This window comes from Chamaea fasciata, unplaced genomic scaffold, assembly GCF_029207755.1.
Source record: "Chamaea fasciata isolate MVZ Bird 193981 ecotype frontalis unplaced genomic scaffold, bChaFas1.0.hap1 SCAF_6, whole genome shotgun sequence".
NCBI lineage: Eukaryota > Metazoa > Chordata > Aves > Passeriformes > Sylviidae > Chamaea > Chamaea fasciata.
The window spans coordinates 54,190,738-54,218,644 of record NW_027094091.1 but is presented as its reverse complement, the minus strand read 5'-3'; the positions used below and the strand labels follow the sequence as shown (position 1 = coordinate 54,218,644).

At 38.9% G+C, this 27,907-nt stretch overlaps 1 long non-coding RNA gene across 2 annotated transcripts in view; it reads left to right on the top strand.

The window, feature by feature from the left end:
- LOC136291388 (uncharacterized) overlaps positions 1-27,907 on the top strand; it is a 105,596-nt gene that overhangs the window by 45,627 nt on the left and 32,062 nt on the right. Inside the window, exon 3 of one of the 2 annotated variants that reach the window (XR_010721514.1) lies at positions 535-1,273. The exons of the other annotated variant lie outside the window; for it this stretch is intronic. This is a non-coding gene — a long non-coding RNA (uncharacterized lncRNA). Of the gene's footprint in view, positions 1-534; positions 1,274-27,907 lie in introns of those variants that run through there. 2 annotated transcript variants of the gene reach the window in all.

Sequence of the window (27,907 nt, the reverse complement as noted above, 5' to 3'; positions counted from 1 at the left end):
TTGCATAGGCTGGTGCTGAGTTCCTGCAAAAGATATCCAGGAAAAGATTAGCATGCTTATTCACATACCTTGCATATTATACAGTGGATTCTTGAACTAATTGTCTCCTCTCCACCCCCACCATGTCCCCCACTTCCCAATTTTATCATTGAATAATGTTTCTAGCTTGAAAGTTATAGATAGAAACTGACTATATTGGAATTTGTGGAGGGAACCAACCAGAAAGAAAAGCAGTTGCCTGAGTAAATATTGGCTCTGCCTGACTTTGTAAGTGCTCTGTGAGAGTGGGACCTGCTTATATCACAAGCTAAACAGTATTTTCAGCTGGCTGAGGCTGGTCACGATTCTCCGGCTACGATGAAACACCAACCTACAGTTTGGGGTTTTTTTGCTAAAATGACATCTAGAACCACGAGCTGAGTACTCGTATCTGAGTACTCAGTTCCGTACACAAAGAAAGCGCATTCATCACAGGACCTAGAGGAGCAAGACCCTTGTCCTACCTACTGCATCTTCTGCCATTTCATTTCACAGGTTCTTCTGTCTCACTGTGAAGAAGTAATATTCTGCCACTGGTGAAGGGAAAGGACTTCCCTGCGAAGGGAAAATCAAGGGGAGCTGTAACTGTTTGCAGGTTTATAAAAGCCTGCTGCACTGACAGGACAAGCAGTGATAAGGCTGAACTTCAGAAAGGATGATTTAGATAAGATGTGTTAGGTGAAACACCGTTAACAATAAGACTGGTAAGAGCTTGTGCTGCCAGGATATGATGCAGAGTCTCAAGTAGCAGAGATAGTGTGAGAAAAGCCTGGACGTGCTTTTGCAGAGGACAAAGATGACTTTAGGCATTCTTCTGAGGTGCTTTCCTGTCCTGTGTCTCTGCCCTTCTGTGCCTTCAAGGAGATGATGCCCTCTCAGAATTATTGATTTATTAGTGGACAGAGCACTAATGGGCACAAACAAGGGCCTGTGTTTTCTTTACAGTTTTATTGCTAGCCTGATGCATGACTACTTGATGCTGCTGATCAGGGAGACTGCAACAATCTTCTCATGTGTCTTTGTTACAGGGACAGGATACTGCACAATCCCTCAGATGTTAGAAATGCCTCTGTCTTTTCATGATAATGACTTCTTTCAGTAAACTGCTATTCTTGAAGCAATTCTGCAAGCTTATGCACTGTATTTCAGGACTAAAATGGTTCTAAAATATTTTTGTTAGTTATTTCTATTATTGTAGTGTCTACTGTATTACTTTTATTTATTGCAATTTATTTTTGGGTACTAAAACTGCCTTGTTACTTTGCTTAAGAGGCAACACAAAATAAATAAATGAATAAATTATTTACCCAGTTTTGGTGTGAATTACACCCCTTTGACTGTAAAGTTATGCATTGCAGAAGTTATTTTTGATCCTGCAGATTAAAGGGGTTTTGAGATTATGGACTAATCTTTTGGAAGTTCTCATACGTGCTCTTGCTCAGAACAAGGGAGAAGAGCTTCCCCATGGAGAACAAAGGGAGCTGTGAGGTGCTGAGCAGTTTTGAAACTTCATCCATACGGCTTTAGAGTGTGCATTTTGTTAAGGATTCTCTCTGAAGGTTATAGTAGAAAGGCTTGGTTTCAGCAGGCAATAACACCAAGGGATTTGAATTGATGCTTATTTTTCCTCAGTCGGGCAAACTAGGGCACACTGGAAAGTATGACTACAAGAATCCCGGAACTGAAGAGCAATTTTGTTTCCAGCCTGAAGATTTACCACTGCTGCTTAGGATAGGCCTGTTGCATTCACACCTATTTTTAAGCCCCAGCCTTCCACATATTTATATTTCTCCCTCAGTATTTGCACTGTGACATGACAAGGTCTTTGCCTGCTTTACCAGTGAACTCTACCTTCAGTTCTTGGTCTCTCTCATTTCTAGAGTCTTTCTTTACAGAAACTCTTGGGGCTGACTTTTCAGAAATACTGATCTCTTCACTCTGCTTTCCCACCAATAAAGTCTTGTGCTAAGGCAGTAAATGCTTTTCAACACTTACTTTCCTGTGAGAAAGTTGAATGGTCACAGTTTAAAAGCAGATATCTTCATTTCTTTGTTGCCTGTTAATGTCACAGTATCAAAGTGCTACAGTACAGACTCTCAAATCTCTGAAAAGTAGGAGAGTATTTCTATATATCTAGTTTGCAGAAAAGATGTAGTATAGACATAGTATTGCATGACATTTTACTTAAGAAGCAGGAATAAGTACTATCAATATGGTCTATATTAAACAACTTATAATGAAAGTGTAAATCTAAGATTGTTGGGTAGGGGCTTGGATGAGTTAGTCCTTGGCTCTGCCTGCGTGACATTTTCATCAAACAAAGCTAAAATCAATACTGATAATATCTACAGATGACATTAAGGCTAAAGGAATAGCAAATAAAAAAGAAGAGGAAAACATAGCAGTCTGCATTCAGCTTATTCCAAATCTGCAAACATCATGTGTTGCAGCACAATCTTGTGAAAAGGTGCAGAATGCTCCCTGTACTTTCATGGGTAGGGACTCTGTCCTTGGACATCAGGTCTCCAGAAAGCAGTTAGGGGCTCTGATGGGTGATGAATGGGATATTGAATGATACATGCCCTGCAGTGCTTCTGAGTCAACATACTCATATGAATTCCAAATGTATAAAGATCAATTGTACCGTAGGGATAAAGGTTTATATTGTGCTTTGTTGCTGCTAGGACCACTGCTGGAATGCATCGTTGATTTTCATGCTGATAGCTAAAAATCAGTGAGAAAATTGAGCGGAACTGTGAGGAAGATAATTGAGGACCTGAAAACCAAGCTATTATTTAAAAGCATACTTGGATATGAATTGTATTTCCTCAAAGAAAACCTGGATCAGTCTGATATCAGTCTAGCAACGTGTCTTTGAATGTTTGAGAAATACAGTAACAGGTGTCCAGCCTTCAAGCGAAGGAACAACAACATACAGTAATGAAAAGTTGAAAGCACTGCTTCATTTTGAGTGATCAAGATAATTAATGACTGAAATATTCAAGTGTAATTACAGATTCACTCCACACTGCAGATTAAATAACGAAGCTTTGCTAGTGTGTGTCGTACCAGAGTGGAAATTAGAAGGTGGAATTGGTTCTAGATGACTGTAACACCTGAGTCATGGGGACAGTAAGTAACAAGTAGCCCCCGAGGCTGGGGCTACTCGATTTTATTTTCCTTCCTTATTTTTTGAACCTCCTGGGTGTAAAATGCAATGTGCTATTTCCAGCCCTACAAAACTGGACCTATCTCGGTGCCCCCTAGACTAGAAGCTGCAGAGCTCTGCCATATCTGCTTTTTTAAAAAAACAAGATAACAGCTAGAAACATGGGGAACTCCAGCAGGAAACTAGGAGGCATCCCCTTTCTGCAGTGAAACCAAATTTACCTGTATACTGGATTAAGGTGATTGCTATGTGAGTAGCTTGGTACCATCCTCTTTCTTATTCATTCACACCTGCTTTTCTCAAAATTCATTCAAACCTGAAGAGAAAAATATCATTTCTAATGCTTATTTCATTGCATCTAGGACTGAAGCCACCAATTTCAATAAAATATATCCGGAAGGGCACTGTGTCATTTTCCTGAGCATTGCAAGAGACATATTAAAATGTATATGCTAATTGAATGTAGGGAAGCAGAATTTGAAGGTTATGAGCTCTCTCTTGCTTTTCCTAGCTATTCAGTATTTCCCTTATTTTCATGTCAGTTCCCTGCCAACTTCTTTTCTGTATGAAGTAATCATATTCAGCATTAGATTGTAGGATAGCAATAATAATAATAATAAAATACTTTCTGAATATTTTAACAGCATGGCATATATCCATGCTCAAAAAATTCTTTGAATATGACCATGATCTCATTTCCTTCCTTCTCTTTCACCATCACACATGCACTGAAGTGAGGGACAGTCATTGCCAAGTTCTGAATCGCATGAGATCCAAGGGGTATTTTCACTTCTTTCATCAGCCAGGCTGAAGTGTTCATTGCAACTACAGTAAGGTCCAATAATGTGCACATTGATGAGAAAACTGCAGAGCAAACAGAAGTACGGCAGCCCTTTGTGTTTGAGATTCAGCAGGCACACAAAGCTGAAAGCGTCTCTTCTGCTTTGACATTATCTACAGGTTCAATCTACAATATGCTGATTCTATCATAACACAGAAAATTGGTTAATTCCCTCTGGAAATTTACAATAAAAATAATTCTCCCCTTGAACTGCTCTTGCTTCTTCCTTTGATTGGATGATGCTATCGCCTTCATTCTTAAGTGGGGGACAAAGACAGCATTTATATAGCCAAGTATGTGCATTTATATAAAATCTGTACACTTCATGCACATACTTTACACTTTCTCTAAAAATATTGGCAAGTGAAGATAATTAATCAAACTTATTTCCAAGTCACTAGGACCTGTGCAAAAATTATATCGCTTGCAGTTGTTATCAAATCATTTCGTTAATTTTTTTCCCTCCCCACAACTTGGCTGCTTCTTTTCTTTTGAGCATTGTCCTCATCCAGGATGTCTAATTCAGCACTGGAATAACAGGTCACCATGTCAGCTGATACAGAGATTTTATCATCCCAGTAGGAGCCATTTTGCAAGTTAAATGGATGCATTTTATTCATTCATTTGTAGAAGACAAGAAAGGTTGGTAACGACAAAAAAAACTAACTTGAAGTTTAGATGTTTCTGCAGAACACAAACTAGCCAGAAGCTAAGAATAAGGCAGACACTGTTTTGGCAGGTAATGTAATTAAGCACCAGTGCAACTTGACTGTAATGTGGATGAAATGTCTAAACTTCATAAAGCAGCTGCTCAGGATCTGACAGATGTTATGAGCTTGTCTGGCACCTAGGAGGTGGGGGCCATGGTTGGTGGTATGAAGAAAGATCAGATGAAGTAGATGGTGATCACCTTCTTCTGGCTTCCTAATCTTAGACACTGTGCATTTCCTGAATTTTTATGTGTTTATAGGTAATGTGCCCTGGAAAGTCAGGAGGCTCTCCTGTCAATGCACAGTGACACAAGTCAGGCTTAACGGGATGCAACCCCTATTTTCCATGTGTGACATTGTGAAGCTTTAAGGCATCTTTGTTTTCTCCTTATTATATTACAGGTGAAATCCACATCTGATGAAAGGAGTTCTCAAAGCAATGTCAACTATTTGCCTTTTGACACAAGTTAGCACACTCTGAGTCTTTGGCTAGGAGTGAGCATAGATGGGTAGAAAAAGGCCCTCTGGGAGGTGATCTAGTAGGGCTGCCTTGCCAAGTGTGTGTTTTCCCAAAAAAGGCATTCTCAAAAATGACAGACTGGCTGTGTAGTGTGTAGGAAATAAACACCTTGATAACAACCAGTTACAAGAATTGCAGAATAATAGTAGATTAGTGGTGATCTCATATTTTTTGTCTATTAATACTTCTCTTCTGTTAGTGCTGGCTGTGGTAGAAAACACAGATATAGACAAGCACAATTTTATAATACACCTCTGCAGACTTTGAGGCATGTTGGCAAATACTGGAATGCCATACACATGCTGGTTCCTAAGCTTGGAAGGCTTTGTGAGAAACTCCCTGCAGTACAGAGTTTCTTACTAAGTGTGATTTCTGCTTCCTATTGAGATTTACTGACTTTCTTCGTTTCCCATAAAACAAAGAAAAAAGAAATCCACTGTGTAAAATATTTTTTTCTTCTCTTCTTAAAATTTATTTATTTATTTATAAGAAGCCATTTTATGAGCAATTAGGGTTTTTTATTTGCCCCAGAGTAATATTTTTGTTTCTGATTTGGCATATCTTTATTAGGCTAAATAAAAAAGCTCTGCTTAATTTCCACAAGACTAAAGAAAAATAACTTGTCTGCCAGAGACGTATCATGTTCATAGCCATGCACTTAAGCTTGATATTGGTTCAAGTTCAGCAAAAGTGCAGGGAGGAAGGGCTGACTCTGGCCAGAGAATTGCCACAACTTTTGCTCTGCCTTTCTTGCTTTTTCTAGGTTTAGGGAAAATCATGCTGGCCTGTGACAAAGCCCCGATGGAGTGGAAGCAAACTGGGTTTGGTTTTGAGGGGGAGAAGAGAGCAGTTATTGCCTCTACAAACAATGTTTCTGATACCGGAAGCAGGAATAGCTGGCCTGGGCTTCATTTTGTCTTATTCCCATAAGAACTGAGCAGTCTCCTCCTGTGGCTGGCACAGGCATGACTTAAACCATTTCATGGTCTCCTGAGAAACTGTGTGATGTATCTGCAGGAAAATGAGATAAAATATGCAAATGCTCAGTCCCCTGGGAAAGGGAAATGAGACTGAGAATATTGATGGGGTTTAGGGCTTTTCTCCTAGATCTTCTGCTTCTGAATGCAACAGTCTAGTGTTTCTACTTCCCCAAAAGGGGAGGAATATGTTCTCAGCTAGCTAGAGAGCTAAGCTGATAGAAATAAAATGAAGGAAAGAGTTTAGAAATACCTTAGTTGCTTGCATTAATCAGGATTCTTTTTTTCATTTAAAAATTATCTCAATAGAACAGATCTTTTAGAAGCAGTTAAAGAAAAATAACAAAAGCAAGATTTAGTTTAGCACTGAACTCCTTATATATACAAATCAAAAAGACTATTTTTTTGATCTTTCATAAATATTAAAAACTAATTTTTTTGAGAATTACTTTACTTTTATATTTTTTGGATTTTTTTTTAAATGAAGCAACTAGGCAACCTCTCCTTCATAGGGAAAACAATCTGTAAATGCTGTATAATGCTTTTGTCAGTAAAGTGGCTTACCGTCATTTGGTATAACATATTCCAGACAGCTTGCTGACAGCTAAATGAATTCATGATTCTTTGACTCATTGCCGGTGAGTTAAAGAATCATTCTTGTTTTTTAACTAATTCTGTAGCTTAATAAAGGAATAGCGATCTGGAACATTACCTGCTGTCAGAACACGCTCCCTAAATAACCTCGTCCCTTATTCTACTTTATGTAAGAATGATGCACTTTCAGTTTTGTATTAGAATATTAACACATCCTTGTTTCAGGATTGATAGAGTTTGCTTTTTAGAGCAAGGGCTTACAAATAAACAAGACTACTTTCTTGAACCTAACAGCTTTGTGTATCTGTTAGGTAGAAAGCTCCACCAACTTAAAATTAGACAAGATAGAATAGGATATGTGAAGTTCTGTTCATGTATGCCTTTTGAAATGGATATATATTACATCACTCTATATATATATAAAAAAAAGGGGCAATATCAGAATAGTCTTGTTATAAACACTTTGAAAGTTCCAGAGCGTGGAAAAATTTATTCACTTATTTCGAGTTGCTACTTCCTGTTATGACAGAGGAAAGGGAATAAAGGTGAACTGTAGATTCCTGATGAATGATCCTCACTGCAAAGTATCATAGTAACCTCTTGCTTGCTAAACACTCCAAAATTTTGGTCTTGCTGAGGCATTGCCCATGTTGCTTTCAGCAGCTGTAATTACTTTCTGTTGTCCCTACTGATACCACAGTCTCTTGATCTTTTAATTAACCCAGATGTGTCTAATAGGCAAGAAATCATAACTTTTACCAGTTAGTCCAAAATAACATATACTGGAGAGTAGATTGTATTGCTTTGACTACTTTATGTGTTGAGTTTCTTAGAGGAGAAAGCACTGAAAAGCAAAATAGGAATAATAAAGAATTTTATTAATAATAGGGAATGAATTGTGAAAACGGTTCAAATGCAATTTTAAAAAGTTAAAGGAGACAGGAATGATTTTGCTGATGGTTGGCAGTGGCATCTCAGCAACAAGGAGCCAAAATTTCTGTTGGCTCACAAAGCAAGGGAAAGTGAAAAATGTAAAAAATAAAGAGATGAAAAAAATCCCATATGTCTGTGTGATCCTGATGAACCTTGAAGACACAGTTTTGGTAATCTGGTGCCAATGCTGCCAGCAATAATTCAATAGGAGCCTCTTAGTCATTAAATATCCTTTTTAACATCAGTAATTACTCTGTACACTTAAGCAATAAACTAATTCCCGACTCCAGTCCCTTATAATTAAGGTTAATGAATTGAGTTGTCTTTAGTATCGGATACACCTAAACATTTATAAAACTACAAGGAGAAGAGATAAAACAGGAAGTTTTTGCAGGGATAGTGTAAAGATAATGTGACATGCTCTTTCTTTAAAACAGAAATATCTGAAATTGAATGAAAACATGTATTTATAAAATAAAAAATGTCAGCAGAATGGTCTAAATGTATTTTAGTCTGTTGTCTCCCTCCATCCCCTGGTTATTGAGGCTTGTCGGAAATTTTCAGAATTCTAAAAAATATTTTGATTATCCATTCCTACTCTCTTTTTAGCTCACTTTCCCATGTTGTTTCTGAAACTATTGTAATGGGAAGGTATTTGGATGATTCAAGTAGTTACAAGTGAGCTGGATTTCCAAAGCTCTCAGTAATGGCTTAATTCTGTTTGCCATTCAACATGAAAAAAGCAGTGTTAGGGCCAGCAGAAAACTTCAAGGTAAGGACTAGAAAACTATTCCTTCTCATTCAGTTTTGTGGACTTGTTAAAAATAATAATAATTAAGAAATAAAAATATATTCTAGACAGAATCTCATAGCAGAAAAAGTCACATTACTCCAAGATTTTACTTCTCTTAACATTCCAAGAATTCAGCAGTATAAAGAGGCATTTCATTTGATCCTGACTGGTTCCTACATGTATGTAGAACAAGGAGTAGCTGCAAGTGGTTGAGAGATGAAGAGAGGTGCTTGATCCAGTAGATTCATCTTGTGCTATTAGTACCTGCTGCAAGGGGGAAGAAATACAATGAGACTATACTTCTGCTTCCATGCTTTTGCCTAGCTGACAGTGCAGAGCGATTTGGAATCTCATCTTTGTCTGAAATGCATGGTCTTAGGCTCTGTTGCTCATGCAAATCTGAAAATGCACTGGGGCCTGCATCAAAATCTCAGCTGGGACAAACTGATGTCAGTGGACTTTGGGACAAATCGGTATAGCTCCAGAGGACTCTCAAGTCTGAAAATATCTGGATTCTCTGCAGGTTTCATGTGCCTACATGCACAGTTTAATGGCTATTTAGTGTCTTCAAAGTGTCTGATATTGGCTAGTATTGCCTTTTCTGAAAGTTCCTTTAGATGGCACTTGGACTGCCTTTAAAAAAGATATCTGACTCAAGTCCCTTAAGCAATCCCCGTTAAATGAAAATGTTCGGCCATTTCAATCTCAATGGGAGATTTTTGTCTGAGACAGAATTTAATGTGATGCTCATTCACATCTGTAGAAATATGTTCAAAAATTCAGAATGACCCAATGTACTAAAATGAAGCACATAAATCATATGATGGCATTAATCAGATTGCTTATGCAGTTGCCAGCCTCTGCTTAATTTGACTGGGATATATAAAAACATAATGCATCAAGTAAAAGGTATTTTTAAATGGACTGAAAGTAGCATATACTCCATTACCATTTCTATTTTTTTTTATTAATGATCAAATGGAAAAAAACTAATTTGTAGTGTTGATGACTTGAAAACTTGGCAATCATGTTTTTGTGTTCATGAAATAAAAAATGTGAGAGGGTATGTATGCCTCAGAAATGGCACAGGTTTGTGTCCATACATAAGAGTGTGTTCATATTCACATAATTTACATAATCCCATGTAAGGGCTTTTCTACAAATGGGGCAGTGGAAAATGTCTTGAGTGACACTTCTCTGGTTATCCCCTGTACTTTCAGTGAATTATGTAAAGTCCAGTGAATCTAGTGCTTTATGAGGAAAAGTGCCTCTGATTTTTCCACCCTTGGTGCATATGGGATTCAGCGTTTAGTTTTAATGACTCAGACAGAAAGCAACTGAATTGCAACTGGCTGTATGATTTTAAAGGTCTTTTAATCAGGCTTTCCGTTTTTCCCTTCTGCATAACACTTTCTCCCATCAGGATTTGGCTTTTTTCACCATTCTCATCAGAATTTCTGTCTTTTATTTTTAAAGAGTGTTTTCCAATGGAATCTACTCATTGTGGTTTCTGAGTCTGACATTCATAATGAAAATCTAAAAGCGTCAGTGTCACTACCACACTGGAAATTGATATAATGCATGCTAATGAAGACTTCAAAGGAGGAACTGTTTTTATTATTTTAATTTTAAAATGACAGAAATGTTTTCTTGAGTCAAGCCTAAAAAGCACATTTGACGTAGATCAGTTCAGGGAAGAAGCAGAAAGAGATAATAATTTGTGAAGTGAGCAAAGCTGTTTCTTGCCATCTTTCTTCCTGAACTCTGGCAAATTTAGGTACCTTTTTGAAGACCTTACATAGACTGATTGAAAGTTTCTGTATTGGTTGTACACTATATCTTTCTGTCTTCATATTTTGTGGAAATAGGATTGAAAGTGCTAGCATTGTAAACAAATCACAAGCATTGAGTAATATGTAAAAATTAACTACTAAGTTTAGGTGACAATTGTAACAAAATCTCTACCTGTGGAAAGAAAGATAAAGTTAGTTACACATACACTTTGGTCTCTGCCTCAGAATTGCTGATGTGATTTTTGAAGGGATGAAGTAAAATGGAGTTTTTTTCTTTTCCTGAAATCCATGTTATCACTGCCCTTGTTTAAGAAAACATTTCTTTCTACTGCAACTCACTGCTGCCAGTGTTTTTGATATAACTACTTCAGAGGCCCATGTTCCTGATCCTTCTACATCCCAACTTCAAGCCATTTGCTTGTGTGATCTGCAAATTTTTAGTGGCCGGATGAAGGAATGTTAATATGGAATGGGAAAGAAAAGGCATGTAGAGGCTTGCATTTCAACTTTTCACTTCACCTCAGCCTTCAGCGGCATCTTTTCAAAAGGCTGCTTCTGAAACAAGATGGGCAACTGTGTGCAAGCCTGTAAATGGTTTTCCTGTTTTATTGGGAAGTCAAGTCACATTCTGGTTCAGCTGGAGCTGTAATTGCAGAGCAATAGGGCCAGATTTGGCTCAATTCCTGACCCTGCTGTCCTTGCCCATCTGATCTCTGCAGCGTTCGTCCTGTGCTGCATCTGCTAAGCACTGTCTTGCTCTATCGTGTCTCTGACATATTTCTCAATTGTGTCAGTGGGCTCATGACTAAAACCTAAATTGTTTTTATCTTTGAATTATAGGTTTTTCAGCATAGAGTTAATTACTGCATGTAAGTGACAAAAGGTTAGGAGTTTATATTCTGTGTATGCTTTTTTCCCTCTTGTGATCTGTAGCTTGCTCCATATTGCATTTTCCAGGCTGTGGGATTTCCACTGTTTTGCTGTATTTTTCTAATCCAAAGTGGTCCTTTAGGATGAGTTTTCTTCTCAATATTTTTGCAGACCTTTTACAGGTGCTGTGCAGGGGAGGTTATAGACTCCGGTTCCAGCCACAGCCTGAGCTTCTCCAACTTGAATTTCAGGACTGAAAACCAGCCTTGTATTGCTGATAATTTTATAGTTCTATTTCAGCAGCTGCAACTTTAAAATGTACTTTGTTTTGGATTTTTGGTGTCACATATTTAAGAAACATGTCATCCAGCCTCTAGAAACTAGAAGGGAAAATGTAGGAACCGAAAGTATAGACCTTTGTGGTGACTTTCAGGGCTAAACAGCAGTTTAGTCTTGGAAATTGCTTTTCTTTTCCTCTGTGGAGTTGTGTATAGAGCAGGCTACATTTCCGTCCTGCACTGTGCAGCATTCTCTGCTTGTCAGTGGTACAGGTAACTTTCAACTTTTCATTTGCTTAATATTACTTGCTAGTGCTGCAGTAAGCTTTCATATGTGTGCATTCTTGCCAGATATATGTCTCGTCATCTGGCTCTATTCCATGTAGTTTTTAAGAGTATGTGCCACATTAAAAACATTGGTGGAATTATCTGCTGGGAGATGATGCTCCGAGCTGAAAAAGTGAATGATAAGTAATGAGGGAAGTGGGAAGTAATGTATAAATGCAGAAGTTTTATGCTCTGAAAATTACTGTAGCATTGAAGTCCCTAGATGACTAAAAACAATGTGCCAACATTTCATCACAGACTCTCATCAAAACTTCAAATAGAATTTTTACAGACATAGACTATCATGAAGTATTTATAATTATTGTGCCAGGAAATCTAGCTGGTGATTCTCAGAAATCAAAGGATGAAAAATAAAAGATACATAAATGAATAAATAATTACCGACTCTCTCTGTGCATTCTCTAAACCTAGAGTGTCAAAGTTTTTCTGTAGTGGGGGATGACTGACATTTTCAATTGAGCTCCCTAGGAGAGAAATACAAAATGGGCCAGTGGAGGAGGGAAGGCTTCACTGTACAGAGCTCCTAGTGAAATCAGCAGGAATTCTAGCTGTACAGTTTAATATCTATGCCCTGACAGTTAGGGGTAGGTATCTTTTTCCGGGTATTTAGGCACTTGATAAATAAGCAACAGTTTGGTATCTAAATATCTCTCAGGATGTGGCCCTTGTACAAGTGAATTGTGATGTTTTTCTGCAGCACATAAACATTGTGATACGTACAGAGCACTGCTGCATTAGGATTTCCATAATTCTGATGGTGGGCTTGCACTTTCTTCATTAGGATCATAGAATCTTAGAAAGGTTTGGGTTGGAAGAGACCTTAAAGATCATCTAGTTCATAGGCAGGGGCAGCTCTCACTAGATCAGGTTGTTTGGAGTTCTGTCCAACCTGATCTTCAGCACTTACAATGATGGGGCAAACACAACTTCTCTGGGCAACCTGTTCCAGTGCCTCATCTAACCTAAACCTACTGTCTTTCATTTTGAAGCCATTATGCCTCTTCCTGTCACTACATGCTCTTGGGAAGCAGGGGAAAATAAAACCACTCTTTGGCGATCATTGAGGCACTGAGCTCCTAATACAATCAGGATGGGAAGATAGGAGAAGTTGGAGGCTTCTAGCTGAGTGGCTGGGCTGATGCTCCTGTCTTACTATATCACATAGGGAACAAGCCAAGGTGTAGGGGGACATGGATGGCGGAAGGCAACAACAAGGTCTTCTTGACCAGCAGGGCAGTGAGGGAGATTGAAACCATTCATTTTGCCTGCTGATGTGGCATGAGAAAGGCATAATTGATTTCTGCTCAAGTTTTACATGGAGCTGAGTAGAGCCTGTGTGATTGCAAATTCTGTGTGCTGAGCCCAAGGTAAAGCATCATGCTGGGATACCCTGTGTCCCTGCCTGGACGCCAGCCAGGCTGCAGCAGGGTACAGGATGAGACTGTATCCAAGTGATGGCCTTTCTGCACAGAGGGGGCTTCCTTTTTGTGAAGTGCCATGTAGGCATTGTCCTGGTGGAGGAGCATGGACCTGGTGCCATCTTTGCTGCCTCCAACCACACAACTAAGACAGAGGTGCTGAAGGCATAACTGAGCTAAAGGAACTGGCATGACTTGTAGGAAGTGCCAAATAACACAGAACTGACTTTTTTTTTTCTTTTAATAATATTTTAACAGTTACCTGTGCCTTACTTGGCATGTTGTCAAAAGAAGCTCAGTTTGTGGAAAATAAAAGGTATCCCATAATGGACAGACTGGGAGGGAAGAGAAAGAAAGAAAACAGGAGCATGTCAAGGTCTTGGCAATGACTCATCATCCAGATCCAGCAAATGGCTTTACCCTACCAGAACTTAATTTTATGGGAAAAGATTCCATATTCTTTTAAGGTCTAGCATGGCAACCTTATATCTTACATATTTTTCAGCTCTTGCTTGTATTCAGTTGTTCTACTCCCACTGCAAAGCTGAATCAATCTTTGTGCCACAGTTAAATACTGAATGATTTAGTGTGCCATCAAAAACTGCATAAACTGCCTATTAGAAATGTATTAAACATTCAGTATGAAATTGACTGTTCACATATCTCTTTGCAGTGACAATACCCAAATAATACAGCAGTCATTACCCAAATTATCTAAACTTGGTTAATTGTACAACAACGTGATCATGGTTTTGTGACTGATGATTTTGATTAATAGACTGCAAGAATAAAGTATGACAACTACATTTGAAAAGATCAGGCTGTGTTTCCATGAGTAAATGACAGGGAAATATTTGCAGTGGTGTTTCTTAATCCCCACCAGGATCCAGACTTCAGACCTGTGACCTTTTCTGTAGTAGGTAGATCCCTGTTCTAGTAATCATAATTCCAGTGGTAACAGTATTGAAACAAATCCAGTGCACTTTATGTTAATGGCATGAATTTACTTTGCCAGATTTATTCCAAGAACAGAGACAATTTTTCAGATGTGTTAAATTTTTGAACGGACCTGAAAGATCCTTTGAATCCCGAGATGATAATGTGTCTTGACAGTGGTAAACTTTATTGGTGGACTAGGCTCATTGGTTTATTATTATTCACCCACAGTAGCAGAAAAATCCCACATATTAATCTGTATGTTATTCTCATTTTGCTATGAAATTCTGGATAGGAAGTCATGTTTAGGAATTTGATACAGTTTATCAGGGTGCTTTAAAATGTCTGACACCATTTTGAAATAGATACTACTTTTCATATGGTTAAAATACTGAGAGAATATGTACTTATCATCTAGAATGAGGGGATCAGTCCAAAGAGATGATGGGGCAAAAAAAGCCTGTTGATTGAAAGATACCATGAGGATACTCCTCACCATCACTCACACATTGGATGAGGCTGCGGATATGACGGCCAGAATTAACTGTTCTCATCATATCTGGCATTTGTAGGAAATTATGTGGAGTGCTGCCATGACTCATAACTTCCATCTAAGCCTCATTACTTCCATCATTACTCCTCTAAAAGTCTGTCTGCATTTTCAGAGTATTTCTGTGCTTTCATTTTGAAAGCACAGAACAGCTGGAAAAGAAAGGGAGTTGTTTGGAACAGGAAGCATGCTTTAATTTAAAAAAAAAAAAAAAAGCAGAGCATATTTGGAAGAATTTCTGACATCATAAGGGAATTAAATATTTGCCCTGAATTGCCAGTGTGTCTGTGGAGAAAGGGAATCATTAAAAGGAATGATGGTCCTCTCACTTTTACCCAGACTGATTTATGGCTTCACATCCTCTAAGCTGGGAGCTAGCTGATTTGTCTCCAATATGTTTCAAGGGGTACATTTTCTCGTCTCATCTTCCCCAGGGTTTAATATTATGCCTTGCCCTCTTAGTGTCTTGCAGATTTTCCTGAGATGGAATGGTAAGTCCTTCTCATATGAGAGCTGCAGGTTCTGAAGGAAATAAATTTTGTCCATGGTTGGGCCCCAGACTCAGGAGATATCAGAGTCTAGAGACTGGTTCCCTGTCCCTTTTTGGGGTCTATAAAATTGCATCTCTTTGCCTAGACCCAAACTGTATTTTCAAGTCATAAGAATGAAAGGAAAAACAATGTGTGCACATAGGGAAATGCATTGGAAAGGGGTGCAAATCAAGTCTCCTACTGATGCTGGCCATCTTGTTGGGATGCAAGGATGTTTTCTTGCAAGATTTCTGTCATAGTCCTACACTGTAGGCAAAAGACTTGAAATGCCTCCTTCTATTCCTGTCTCTGTACTGCTCAGGCTTTTGCACCATCAGAGGCATGAAAGTGTTTAACTTTTAAACATGTTGTTGAAATATTAAACAAAGTTTTTCCCGCTGATTGTTAATGCCGTATCAAAGCAGGTTTGAAAGGGCTTCATAATCTCTTACATAATGCTGTCATGCTGTTCATGTCACTGATGCTATTTCATCCTGATAGCTGCCACCAGTAGGAGGCTCAGAAATGTGATTGTAACCATTCTCAAATGCATCTTAAATAAATTTCACAGATTGCTCTTGGGGAGAGGTGCTTTCTTATGCTACAGTTTTTTAGGTGAAAACCAAATAGAATGTTTCATTACCCCAGTCTCTTTGTCTGTGAATTGCAACACAGATAACTCCTCTTCTTCCCAAAATGTGGATTATGCTTTAAATAGTTGCCTTTTCCTAGAGTAGGGTTAAGGAGCTAGAACACAAACTCTTGCCATGCATCGACTTCTTTCATACAGGTGTTTCGAGGGTTGAATCCCATGTGGTATCTTCTATTGCACCTAACTCTGGTGCAAGATTAACCCCTTGTACCCAGAGAGGAGTCTGTGAATGAAATCAAGAAGTGTCTCCTGTCCCCCTCCCTGCAATCTCTGGTAGCTGATGAAGGGATTGATTCATGTGGGATTAGGAGATCCTGCTTCATCTGAGTCAGATCAATAACTTGAGTAATGTCTTTCCACTTGACTAGCCATATCAGTGTGCCTGGATAAAAGAAAGATGTGTTTCTTAGGGGGAAAGAAAGAATTCTTCAGAAAGAATCCAGCTCAACCTGCTATGGACTGCAATATGTACTGAAATAGCAAATATCTTTTGCCAGTTAGGAAAATTAGCTAGATATCGGCATGAGAAATTTTTTTCAGTATTTTATCCTTCAAACCTCAGTGTAAGAAAGTTACTGAAGCATGCAATGATGTCCTTTGGAGCAGCCACATTCTTGACTGCTTACTAGAGATAGAATGCTTCCTTGGAGTTAACCTTCAGGTAAATATATCTTTTGGTGTGTTAATTTCTACCTGGAGCCTTCAGGAGCAAACAGGTGTTGGCAGTCCTCACTTGGAGAATGGTAAGAATAGTGTGTGTTAGGTGAGGGAAGGGAAAGAGAAAGAGCAACAGAATAGGGACCGCCCCCTTCTTCCCATTTCCAATTTGGTATTTTAAACCCAAAAGAGAATATAAACCCTGAGATACTTGTACTGTGGTTTAATCAAAAAATGACAATTGCTGTGCCTCAAGACAAGGTCAACTTCTTTGAGGAAATGCTGTCATGTTTCTTGAAAATCACACAGGTTGTTTCCATAATCAAAATTTGTTCAGTCTGTTTTGAAGCAGCACTGGTCATCTGGTAAGAGAAAGGTTGCACTTCGGGATGTCATGGGAAATTTTGATCTAAGAAAAAAATTAAAAATTCTGTGGTCTGAAGGTAGAACTGCCAGAAGGGAAATTCCGAGGAAGTCCATGAATGTGTCCACAGCCAGGGGGAAGGAGAGCTGGGAGGCTGAGAACATGTGTATACCCCTGGACTAATCAGGAAAGTCTCCCTGGGATCACAATACAGACATTTCCATCAGAGTCCCAAAGCTTTGGCAATTGGTCTACATTTTTGCATCTCTATTGATACCTACTAGTTTTGGCAGATTGTTTTGATTTAGTGGCTCAAAATACTAGGCATCTCATGGAGTATGGAATAAGTAGTCAACTAAGTGTTAAATCTAATCTGCTGTCCACTTAATTCAATAGGAGAACTTCCTTCTGAATTTTCAAGATAATGGTACAAGTTCCAACCAGTCTAACCTTTTGAGGGCTGTAGGTGTGTACACAGCTTGCTGAGCAAAGATAGGAGCTGGTGTCACACTCTTGTTGCTTGGGTGTTTATCCTTTCTAGAAAGCATTTTTTCCTCTTTTCCTCTGATGCAGTGCTTTCCCTGCTTTGTTATAACTGCATTGATGAAAGCGTACTCAGTTTTTGCCGTTCAAAACCCCTACCGACCAACATTTCAGTCATCTGAGAAGAAGAGTATTTTTACACTACAGGAATGTATTGAAAACAGGATTCCTCCTGTTTCTGCTGCACAGAGAAGCACTGTTTGCAAGCTTACCATCATGTATGTGAATGCAGCTTTATAGGATCAGGGCCTTAACAGCTGAAAAGTGTTTTGGAAGATTTTTGGAATGTACTCATCACACCTAATTGTTAATGATAACAAAAGAAGTCCTTATCTAAACTAATGACAGGAACCTGTCAGTCCACATATTTCTTAAGGAGAACGAAAAACCTAGTCTCTTTAAAAAGAGCAGTGAATTTTAAAATATTATAAATACTGCACCGATTACCTGCCACTCCACTTCAGAGTGTGATATTTATTATGATTTTTCCATCTTGATTTTTCTTTTTGCAGAGTAAATTGACAGCAGAGTATTGTTTATTCAGTGTTGAGGTGGGGTTTCCAGCTCCAGCAGAATAGTGCCTCACTGTTAGGCCACTGCTGAGTACCAAGGACCAATGCCAGCCTCACAGTTGGCGGCTTTCTGCACACACACTGGAAAAGCACAGAAGGTTCTCAGGCTCATTCCAGCTATGCTTTTAAATCTGTCTCGAAAAGATTCTTCCCCTTCAGCAGTCCTGGTGATTAATTAGCTAGCACGAGCCTCTGCAATAGCTCAATCAAATTGAGCAAGTGGTGTCACATTCCCTTTCTAAATGTGATTATTGCAAATGTCCATGACATAGCAGCAGGTTCCTTCAGTGAGATCTTATACGGCTGCAGAGATTACAGAAAATTTGCTGCTTTCATTTATTACCAGAAGATCTCAAACAATTTCAGCTGTAAAGTGAGGGAATACGCATAGAATTTTTGGATGTATTGGAAAGTTATCTGCACTATTAAAAATTGAACACATACAGGATCAAACTGGACTTACAAGTTAAGTAATTTGGAGATTGTTTTATGATTGATGCTTCATTTTGAAAATGTGATTCTATTGCTTGTTCTTGTCTGCTACTGCTTGCTTGCAAACACCAACCTCTTCTCATGCAGGTAAATTGTTCATTGCCAATTGCACAGGGCAGATATTCCCTGAAGATATTCCCTGTGGCTCCCCCACTTTTTGGCACAGCTGACTCCTGCCTCCCTTCTAACTCTCCAGATACTCATGCCTAGGGAAGACAGGCACCCTGTCCAAGAGTCTCTGAAACCAGAAACTACTGGACAATACAATTACTTGATTAGCTCATAATACTGTCACTGGTATTTGTGCCTGACTTCTGAACTGGCTGCCATGTCCTCCTTACCGTAATTTCAGCATGTCTCAGCAGGATCGTCCTAACATCTGCATTTACAAAAGAAGCCGTCTTAAACCCTTAAAGCCTTTATCGTGGTGCTTATTAAAAAATAAAGACCATTCTAGAGAAACAAGAGACCAAGGAAATATTTAACACCAAGGTGAACGTTATGCTGGGACCAAAGCAGGGAGAGAACGGGGGTCCTGTGCATCCTAACCCAAAACTCTCCCAAGTAAACTGCATTGCAAAAAATGCAACTCTGAGCTCAGGATTAAAGTACAAAGTAAGAACCAAAAGTGTTTACTTTCCTGTATTATAGTTAAAATCTTCCTGGATGTAATTGTTTCTCACTAGTACATTTCCCTATGGAACATAGTGCAGGTTTTTTTACACTGTGGTGTGTGAAGATGCTCAGTTTTAGAATCTTCTCAGGCTTTTCTGACTTTTATTGTTCTATTTGTCAGCTCTACAGAAAGTTTCAGATAAATTTTCTGGTAATGCTGTTACTATTCTGGAATCTACCTGCTCTGGTATCACTTTCATTAAATCTATTTACATCCTGATCCACAAATGTCACATGCTGATAATTATTAAAACCAGAGATAGGGTCTGAGCTGCCCAGCAAAGGAACTAGTAGGAGATTAGCCTCTGTGAGTGCAGCTCCAGACTGGAATGCATAATTCAAGTGGAGATAAGGGACAAAAAAATGAAAGGCAGATAAATCCAGTTTCAGTTCACGGGCAGTGCTCCTACTTCAGATGCCTCTAGGAGGAAATTTGTTGGTTAATCAAGAAAGGTGCATAGCAAGACTTCTCTCAGCAACTGCTGTGAGCTTATTAATATGACGTCTTGCCTAGACACAGCAAGGACAGGCATTTCTGGCAGGTTCTTCTTTGGCAATCACAGACCTCCAGGATTTGGTTGCTACTCAGACAGTGTGTTTCCCTCACTAAATATTTCGGGGAAGAGAAGTGCTTGTATGTCATGTAGATATTTCCAATCAGAATAACAAGGACCCTGAGCACTACAGGGAAGGATACTGCTAGAGGACGGGAATATGCAGTCATTCCTGCTCTGCAGATGTTTGGAAAGTGTGGTGTGCTGGTGTAGAGATCATCACCTGAGAGTTACAGTCCCCTGGTATATTGAGTTGCTCTTTAACCTCCGGGATGACATCTTCCTTTCCTCCTTCTCTCTCAAAACATGCATGTGCACACAGCTGGGATTTGTCCCTGTTGCTAGGTGTGGAGTAGATGTTTTTCTTTTAGCTGTTTGGTTTACACACCTAAGATGTATTTAGAGTCAAGACTGAGGGGCTAGAACTTGTGTTGAAGAAAGGAACTGAGCTTTCACGCTATACATATCTCCTTGTGTTGACACTAGAGAGCCTCACCAACAGGAACCTCCCCCAGATATCTGAACTCTGTGTGTCCAGGGCTGCCTGGCAAGGTGTCTTGCAAATGAGACAGAGGAAAAGTAATGTTTTTAAAAGCAAGCTTGGTTTAATGTTTTAATGGGCAAAACCTAGTCTCAAGAGTCAGGTGTGTTGTTACAGGTAACAGAGATGTTAATAGTGTACCTGGTAGTACTAGACAGTACTAGGCAGTTAAAGAAGTTGTTACCTTTTAGAAGACTCCCTGTATCTTGAGTGATTTCAATCGTCCTTACAGAAATTGGGTTATTAGGCTTTGTTTTCTAAAATCCTTTGTTTTAGAAGACTTTTAATTCTTGTAAGAGTAAACCAGAAATGAGGGGCATTGTGGTATTTAAGTGTACCCTTCTTTTGTAAATGCTGCCAATAGACCCTTGGCCTCGGTTTCCACAGCTGAAAAAAAGACTATGATATACTAATGCCTACCTTCTTCCTGTGAGTACTTGGATCTGACGTGGCTAATTCATTCCTATGTTCAAAGCACAGTGGGTTGCAAAATTATGATTATTAAAGCCAGCTATTAGAGAGTGTTGTCTACTTTGAGAATATTGATTTAATCACATCTCTCTGTATTTTAAGTATAAAGTGATATGATTTGGAAAGATAAATTTATTCTATGTCCGTATCTAGTGAATAATTGTGGAGTCTTCTCTGTTCTTTCTGTAATGAATAAAAATAAATTGACTTAGTCAGAAAACAAAAGTGAGTGTGCTTGACAAAGGAAGTCCACCAGGCCATGCTGCATCTGTTTCTAACTTAATTTTATTTTTCCAGATGTATTTTTTCCTTCTTTCCTCCCCTCCCCCCATCTCTGTTCTAGTCAGAGATGCAAGGAGAGTAGATGCATTGCTTCTGTTGTGTTGGCCTTTTACCATGTCTCCAGAGGAGCAGGACAGCTGGGGGGACCATACCCTGACTTCTCTCCAAATGTAGGTTTGCTCATGGCTAGGTTATTGTCTTCCTCTCTGTCCTTGTGCTGTTTCTTGCTATGAAAAGAAACAATATACCACTGTTTCCATAGCTACATATGGGATAAATCTTTCAGGTCACTGTTTTGAGACTGTGTCCAAAAAGGAAAGAGATTTATAATAGAAGGAGATTTATCTATTTGAGTACTCCCTTGTCTCTGGTAGTAAAAGCTCCAGCTGCAGTGAAACCTAGTCCCCATGAGAGTCTGGCTTGTCCTCCTGGGACAAACATGACCAAATTCATATGTATGGCCTCATTAGTAGGGATGTAAAACCGGTATCACTAGGGCCTGACCTTTTTCTACAAAGCCACTTCAAAACTCTCTGAGATTGCAGACAAATGTTCTTGTTTGTTGTTACTGGCCATGCTGCCTTCTCTGTGTTTTACGGCTTAGGATGAAAAGTACATGTTGAAAAGAAATTACCCTGCTTCTCTTGAGCTGTTTAGGGGTTGTTTGTTGTTGGGGTTTTTTTGGGTTGTTTTGTTTTGTTTTTTTTTTCCCGGGACTTTTTGGGTCCCTGGGTGAAGGACAAGCAGCTTTGAGTGATGGCAGCAGACCTTTGTAGAATTGATACAGCAGGAGCACAAATACTCAGCCCTACTTGTGTGTGTGCATGGAACTAGAGCCCACATGGACGTCTTATTTTTCTGTGAGGGAGAAGATTGTGTTCAACTCAGGCTTAAACCCAGTTTAAAAAGAAGTAGAAACCTACCAAGTATCTCTGCTTTCCAACTCCAGTCCCTAACATTTCCTCAGCTGTCAACACTGTTTTGGCCAGCTTTCCTAACAGCAATTTTGATCTAGCCTTAAAGAGAAGATTTGAAGGATTGAAGTGCTCCTTTGGGGACTGAAAAATATTTTCAGGTCCAGTGAGAGCTGATTTGCTTTTATTAGATTCACATCTCTGTTGTAACAAACTAGGGCATGATGTTGTGAAATGCGTGTTACAGTATTACCACCAATAATGTCACTTTTAAAATCACTTTTAATATAATGTCTATAATTCACTGCATTGTGCCTCATTATTTCATCTCTATAGATTCTTCTTGTTGTGAGTATAATCATTTTTACGTTGTATTAAATTAACTCTCTAAGAGGTCCAGCACTCTGTTAATATTCCCCCAAAATTGAAGGTACTAAGACATGCACTGCCTCAAAGGTGTTACAATTTTTGTAAAGTGATAGACTAATATGAGAAAAATCTCTCCTTCAGAGTATTTCCTTGGGATCACCATGGCTCCTACATCTGTGCAGACCCTTTTGGGTAGGATACTGTAATTATATCATTGTCAAAGTAGAGGTTTCTTTGTGTCTTACTGATTACCTGAAATCGTTTTAATTTCTGCAGTCTGGTGGGTTTGTGTTAGCAAACTTGCTTGCTTCATGTACGTGCAAGGATGTGACATGAAAGATAGTTTTGGCTCCATTTTTTGACACTGAAATGATTACCTTTTGTCCACTTAATATTGTATGAATATGTCCAACCCTTATTTAAAACTAGTTTCTGACATTAGGCAGCTGAGTTGCATAGAGCATTGTGGGAATATGTTAAAGATGCTGTAGGGATGTTTTACTTCAGCCAAGGACACTGCGGACTACATTAGGGATATAAAGCAGGTACTTGGGAAGCTTTGGAACTTGCTGGTCTGGATGTAGCATTAGCTACATCCAGAATTGTGCTATTTTTTTTTCAATTTATTTTCTTTGAAGTATATTTGTATATGTGTAGTGGTGTTTGTCTCAATCACTACCAAGGTGATGCAACTGGTGAGATGCTTTTGTTTTATTACAGGTTGGGCCTATGATTTTGAAAGCCCTCCAGCATTCTGGTTAAAATTCTTCAAAAGAACATGCATTTTCAGCCTTTCTCTCACACTCATTTGGACTACTCCCAACAGTTTTTCAGAAAACTTTCATGGACCAAATTATACTGGAAGTAATAATATTGTGAAAATAGAAACATACTGTATGTCCTGTTGAAAAGTGGGCATCTTGTAATATTGCATCTTAAACTGAACATGGAGTTTCAACAGGACATGGTTTCCTAAGAGCTGGAGGTGTCTTTGGTCTTTGTCTTGTTTCTAGACTTGGAACAGAAGTAAGTCTATTGCCTTGAATACATATGAGTGCAAACCCCATGAGCTTGGAAGATTTGAAGATTATGATAAAGTGAAATGGAAAATACACAATCCCTTAAAATTTGTGGAAGATTACCCAAAAGCCTGTGTTTATAGTAGGTTTCTGTGCATTATATGTGCTCCTCAAGTGCACTTTTTCTCTTAAAGACATAAAAGTCACCGTGGAAACCTACTGCAACAGCTTTTGAACCATCAGCAATGTACAAAAGTCTGTTCTGAGAAGGGCTAGTGACAAATGAGGTGAATTAATTTCTGAGAACGGCACAGCAGAGCTGGAAAATTGGAAAGAGTAACAATTAGTGTCTGTAATAAGAGCCTTTGGGTTCGAAGAGGTCAGTGGGTCCTTTCTCTTCTACAGAAACCAGTAGCTGAAATTTCATTTACCAACTTCATTTCATAATGAAACTTCCTGCAGTATCCTTAACAAGAACAAAACTTGTGAGGTGGAGGAAAGATATTTAGTATTCAACTGGCTAAAATTACTTTTTCTATGCAGCCAGGAAGAAATTTTTATTTACTGCTCATTATTGTATATGCATGCTACACCTCTATATGTAAAAACAAGCGATCAATGTTTTTTAGCCTTTTTCATCACTGAATGTTTGCAGTAGGAAGAGAGTTTCATTTATTTCACTTAAACAAATAGAGTTACTGTGGAATCCATCCTGAATACCTGAAATTCATTTTCAAAAGCAAGCAGGACTGATCTTAAAAAATAAATAGCAAGGTAACGAGAACTGTTGTCAGTTAACTTCATCACCTCTTCCCATGGCTGATTTTTTTCCTGTTTCAGTTTGGCTGTAACTGAGGCAAGAACCAGAAATGCTAGTGACTGCCTGTGTATTGGGAATATGGCAAGTAGTCCTCATTTGCAGGCACCAATTACTCATAAAGGAAATGCCATGACACAAGGGATTTTTTCATTCTTTCATTTATGGTTTGATTCTGTCATCATTATTTGATACTCACAGGCATAGCAGGATGCTGCTGAGGCTTTAAAAACAAAGGGAAGTCAGCCTGAAGCAAATCACCTTGCACACTGGGGAAGTTCAGAACTGACTCCTCACCAGGCTTGCCTTCCCTTTTGGATGTGATTGGAGAACAAATTTTCCCTCACAGGAAAAACTAAATGTTTTGAGACTTCCTTTCAGCATATGTGAGGATGAAAGCAAATCCCTCAACTCTGCTTATTCCCTCTCCTCACTAGCCATGCTGTTTCTTACATCCCTTCACTGCTTCTCTGCATCAGTCATTGTCTTTTCCCTTTGCTTTCAAACATGTTAATGTCTCTCTCATGCTACCCTATGAAACATGCCCTATATCCCATCTGCTTCTCTCACTGTTTTTTCTTCCCTTGTTCCTGCCTCCCTCTGTGTTTCATCTCCTTTGGCAAACCATACCATGGCATACTTTCCTAGCTGTTCACTTCCATGAGTGGATTGCCTCTGTCCTCTACTTGCTGTGTGGGCTCCCTGCTCGACACTAAGCAAGTCCATGCTGGTTGTTCTTTGCATCCTGATCCTAAATTGCCTGAAGCTCTAGGATAAAAGGCTGTGTTTCACAGCTTGCTTCCTCAGGAGCTTCTTCCTCAAAGGATGGAGTCTCTGTTCATCAGAGATGAAGTTTACATGTCAGAGTGCAGATTCAGTACCTCCACCTCTCTGCTTGCTAGAAAGAGCCAGGGATTGAGAAATGTGTCTAAAAGTCTTCACTTTTTTTCCCCCACTGTAAGTCTTGTCTCTCTTCTGCAATTGCTTCAGAAACAAACAAGGAATGGAGGACCTTAAATACATCTAGTAAGACTTTTATGGATTCATTTTCCAGTTGCAAAGGAAAAGTGACACAGGCTATAGGTGCCAGGCTGTACCTCTCCTGTTCTGTTTTCAATGGTGTGGCTTTTGGTGTTTGGTATTAAAGGTCTGTACAAAGATTGCTGGGAAGGCTTTGGTTTGCTTTGGTGCTGTCAAGTGCTCTGTGACACATTTATGGGGTTCTCTAGCACTTGCTGGATATGTGTTCTGCTGTGAACAGTGTTTTCAACAGAATGACATGGATGAGTCAATGAAATTGTTCCCTCCTCAGTCCCCAGAATGGAAAATAATGATTTCTACTTGTAGTGCTGGTGCTATTTGGACATGAATCTTCAATATTGTGTGGGAAAATAATGCCACTAAGAAGAGCCAGCTGAGGAACAGTGTGGAGTCTTTTTCCCTATGTGCTGTAGATGCTCCTTCAATATTTTTATTCACTCCACTTCAGAGTTCAGGTCAGCATCCAAAACCTCCTGGTCTTTTTCTGTTCTCATTTTCCCCAGTGTCTGTCTTGCCTTCATCGGGAGGGTCTTCAGTTTTCTCTTTAACTTGTCCTTGAAGACTCTGCCATCTCGTGGTGGTCTTCTCTGGTGACTCTTCCTTTATTGTGAGCTGCCCTTTGGGTGCGATAGATCCAAACTATGTTGTATGTGAATTCCTCATACAGATGGTAGGACCTAACAAGCTGGAATTCAGAGAAATTTTGTATTCTCTCCACATTTTAGTTCAGAATCTGACCTATGGGAAGTGAAATAATGTCTGTTTCTGCATGGTGAGAACTGATTGGGAAAGTGGCCACAACTGCCTCTTTCAGCTCTAAGCTTTAGCTTCTAATGCTGTTTTCTCTCCATCTCCCTCCTTTTAACAGTTTGTTGTTTTTTCTTTTTTGTTGTTGTTGTTTTTTTTTAATAAGGAAGGAATCTGCAGTGTTGCAATAATATATATCTAAAAGTTAAAGAAAATTCAAACCCAGTTTTTCTTGCCCAATATTCTTCGCATTTTGATATCGTAACCCCTGTGTGTCCTGTCACTAAAACAAATGTGTGAAACAGTTCCACTTCTCCTCTTTAATTGGAACTAGCTTGTTTCAAGGAGCTGAAGAGGCAGACTACTAACAAAGGTTAGTGTGGAGAAATATATCATTGTCTTGCAGGATGTTCTAAGTGGGTCTCTTGAGTATCAAGGTCAGAGTTTATTTAGCAGCAAGTTCTACTAGTATGAATCATCAATAGTGTTTCTTACACAATTTATCAATGCCTGGCAATTATACTTTGTTCTCTACGGAAATTCTACACTTCTTCTCAGGAAATGGTGCATATTTTTAACTCTTCATTGTCCTTCTCAAGTACAACTTTCAGTTTCTTTGACACAGAAAAATGGAGATGATACAGCACTATGTTCTTTTGAGCAGGTTTTAGCTCAAAAGTCAATTCTGCATCAAAACCAGAACTTCTTAAAAAGGAAAATTGATTCAGACTGAATTAATTTTCAGTAAAATCCTGTTTTTTCTGATTTTCTATGCTTTAAAAAAATCACCCTGGGGCAATAAAATAAATTTATATATATATATATATATATATATATATATATATATATATATATATATATATATATATATATATATATATATATATATAAAATTTCTAATGAGGAAAACCACCTTCTTTTTGACTGGGAAATTAATTTTTTCAGCAGCTTGATCCATGCGTCAGTGAAATTCATCAACTAGGTATTTCTGAAAATTCAGGATGGTTTTTTATCTGTTTGGTGAATGAACTCAGAAGAATGAACTTCTTTCTACTGCTAGACTAAATATGGGTGGATTCTCATGGCTCAAATGGCTCTGAACTTCCAGCTGCTGGCACCTGTTTTCTCTAGAAATGAGCTGAAGCACTTGAACTGGGGATAGATCCCATAATTTCCAAACATGAGTAATAAATCATGAAGTCCAGCTCACTGCATTGCCAAGATATTTTTCCACAGTTAAAGGAGTACTGAAGCAGAGAATGTAGTAATAATGTAGGCAGAATTTTGCAAAAGTGTAATTCGATCTTGAACTGCAGTTCAACATCTCTCTAAAAAAACCCCAAAAACTAAACCCAAAAAAAACCCCCTAAAACTCCAAATCCAAAGACCTAAGCACCCCCTGCCAAAAAATCCCCAAACAAAATGAAAAAAGCCAAATAAGTCAAATGAGTACGCTCCACACCGGTGCCTTGATTACTGGGTAGGGGAGAGGCACATTTGTCAAAGAAGGCTGTTTGTCTTTGTACTAACAATACCCAGTCTCACTGTCTTTGCCTTCTGGGATCCCTGGTACCTAGCACTCGTCTATTACACGGTGCCTAAGTGCCAGTGCTCCCTGACCAGCTCCTGTGCTTTGCTGGAGTGTACAGGACATGGCGAGGCTGCATGTGGCCTTATGTTGCATTTCTGGAGGCACTCCTTGTTTCTAATATACATACCTGTTTAGTCAGAGTTTCCCAATGTTAAATCAAACACATTATTTCTATCTTCTCTGCTCTTACAGAATCCAAAGAAGATGACTGACATAAAATACTAACCCATTGAAAACTCATCCCCCTCCAAACCATTTATTTATTTATCATTTCTCTGACATTTCAAGCTTCATGATGTGTCTTCTA